Here is a 2,949-nt window from a genome sequence, read left to right on the forward strand (position 1 = left end):
CACTTATAATTACTTGCTAGTAATTTCACTCTTGCAAGATATTTTGAATCTTCAGTAATTAATCTATTTCTTTACCTTCAAAAAAGGCAAATTCTTAACCAAATAAAAACAATTTTTCATTAAAAAAAGTTGATTAAATCTAACTTTACAACATTGATAAAGCATTACCCCGTATAAAGAACTTAAAACTCAAAATGAAAAATAAGGTTCAAATAATAATATCAAATCAATTAAACAACATGAAGGGATCTTAATGAAACTAGAAGAGATACCCAATTCCTTGCCTTAATTTTAATGTTATTTTAGAAAAGGTATTTTATTTTCCAATATTTTTCCATTACAAATCTAGGTAACGGGGAGACTTGAACCTCAATAAACTCATGAGATAATTTCATTATGCCAAATTATTTTACGCACCACCACTAAACTTACTCACCGCCGAAAACACAAGGGGAGAAAATCGATGGGATAAATCTTTGAAGGATTTATTTAAATTTCAACGAGCCGGCTGCCGACCAACAAATTCACATTGTAACCTGCATGGTCCCGTATAAGTATTTTGATAGCTTACCGCAGAGAGGGTTTCATTTTTTCGATCAGGGTTTGGTGCTTCTCTCCGATGTTCAACTGCAGAGCTTCGAAGAGAATTTGAAATTCTTCGAACGGCGCGCCGATTCTTCATTCCACGGGTAAAAATATAAATAAAACCCTCAAACTATTCTCTCTGCAGAAGCGCCAGGTTTCATTTTGAAGCTCTTTTTGGACTAGGTTTCAATTGTATTATTTGTTCTTCTGTGTTCAGTGCTTAGTCCGTTTTCGAAGATGGCAGGATCACTACTTGGGAGCCTTCCAGCTCCCAAGGTAAACAACGGGCCACAGTATGATTTTGCTTCGGATCCATGGTTCAGGGATCGGGTAGATCAACACCAACCCAGTTCAGTCGTAAAGGTTAAGCAAGTACCCCCTTACGGGAAGCGGGTAGGATTTGTCCCTCGCAAGATCGAAGACTTCGGCGATGGGGGCGCCTTCCCAGAGATTCACATTGCCCAATATCCACTGGACATGGGGCGCAAGGAAGAAAGGAAAGACACCAAGATTCTGCCCGTGAGCATTGATGCGCAGGGCAATATAGCCTTCGACGCCATTGTTAAGCAGAACGAGAATGCATCCAAGGTTGTGTATTCTCAACATAGGGATCTCGTGCCTAAGCTAGGTGACGAGGTTGGTGGGATCCAGAAGATGGACGAAGAGGAGGAGGATAAGGAGATAAACGAAACAACCCTAAGAACAAAGGCAGCCCTGGAAAAGATTGTAAATGTTTGTCTCAGTGCCGCACAGCCGAAGAATGTCCCCCAGCAGTCCTCTGAAGCAACCCATATCAAATACACGCCTTCACAGCAATCAGTGGCTTTTAATTCCGGTGCGAAAGAAAGGATTATTAGGATGGTTGAGATGCCCAAGGATCCTCTTGAGCCTCCCAAGTTCAAACATAAGAGGGTACCAAAAGCTTCCGGATCACCCCCCGTTCCTGTTATGCATTCACCTCCGAGGCCTGTGACTGTCAAGGATCAGCAAGACTGGAAAATCCCACCTTGCATCTCCAATTGGAAGAATCCCAAAGGGTATACAATTCCGCTCGACAAGCGTCTTGCGGCTGATGGAAGAGGGCTCCAGGAGGTCCAGATTAATGACAACTTTGCGAAGCTTTCAGAGGTGTTGTATGTAGCTGAACAGAAGGCCAGAGAGGCGGTTGAGATGAGATCCAAGATCCAGAAGGAGTTGATGCTCAAGGAGAAGGAGAAGGAGAAGAAAGAACAGGAACTGCGTGCTCTGGCTCAACGAGCTAGGATGGAGAGAAGTGGAGCAGGTGCAGGTACAGGTGCCGGAGCCGGTGCTGGTGGTGGTGATAAGGTCGCTATTGGAGTACCTGAAAGGGCAACTGTCACGCCCTTTGTAGGTGGAAGTGAAAGGAAGACGGAGTCTGATCGTGATGCCCCCAAGGAGAGCATAAGAGAGAATAAAGAGGAAAGAGAGGAATGGCTTAAGCGTGAAGCGCTTCGCGATGAGAGGAGAAGGGAGAGAGAAAGGGAAAGAAGGTTGGAGGCTAAAGAAGGGCACGTTGGGAAGAAAAGCAAGATTACCAGAGACAGCGACCGTGATGTTAGTGAGAAAATTGCGCTTGGAATGGCCAATACCACTGTAGGTACAGGTGAAGTTGCCTACGATCAGAGACTATTCAACCAGGAGAAGGGCATGGAGTCTGGATTTGCAACTGATGATCAGTACAATATTTATGATAAAGGTCTATTTACTGCTCATAACACACTGTCCACTCTTTATAGACCCAAGAAGGATGCAGATAATGAAATGTACGGAGGGGCAGATGAACAGCTTGATAAGGTGCTTAAGACTGACCGTTTCAGAGCTGATAAAGGATTTGCTGGTGCTACTGAAAGGGGTGGACCTAGGGACAGACCTGTTGAGTTTGAAAAGGATGCAGAAGAAGCTGATCCATTTGGTTTGGATCAGTTCTTGACGGAAGTGAAGAAAGGGAAGAAAGCAATGGACAAGATTGGAGGTGGAGGAACCATGAAGGCAAGTGCTGGGTCTGCAATGAAGGAAAGTTATGAAGGAGGCTCCAGTAGGACTCGTGTTGACTTTGAGAGAGGGCGCTAAATTTGACTATTGCCAAAAACTGGTAAGCGCTTCTTTTGTGAGAGGTTGGTCGTTGTTAATGCCTCGAGAGAAATTTTATTGGGTGATTTTATACTTGATATGAATGTGAACAACCAAATTAAAATTCTTCTCTTTAGTTACAGAAACGACTTGTTGCCACAACTCTTTCAAGTTTCATGGGTATGTACTTAGCCATGAAATCCAGGGCAAAGCATGTCACAATGCATTTAGTTGTGTCATGCATACAATAGTATTCTCTTAAAATTTGTAATT

The 2,949-nt window shown here is 43.3% G+C and overlaps 1 pseudogene; it reads left to right on the forward strand.

The window, feature by feature from the left end:
• The first annotated feature begins 809 nt into the window (after positions 1–809).
• Positions 810–2,749, forward strand: LOC149176940 (SNW/SKI-interacting protein A pseudogene; annotated as a pseudogene).
• The last annotated feature ends 200 nt before the right edge of the window (positions 2,750–2,949 follow it).

Source organism: Pinus tabuliformis, chromosome 4_1 (assembly GCF_031772625.1).
Source record: "Pinus tabuliformis cultivar Carrire ecotype Pingquan chromosome 4_1, CPIR1, whole genome shotgun sequence".
Lineage (NCBI taxonomy): Eukaryota > Viridiplantae > Streptophyta > Pinopsida > Pinales > Pinaceae > Pinus > Pinus tabuliformis.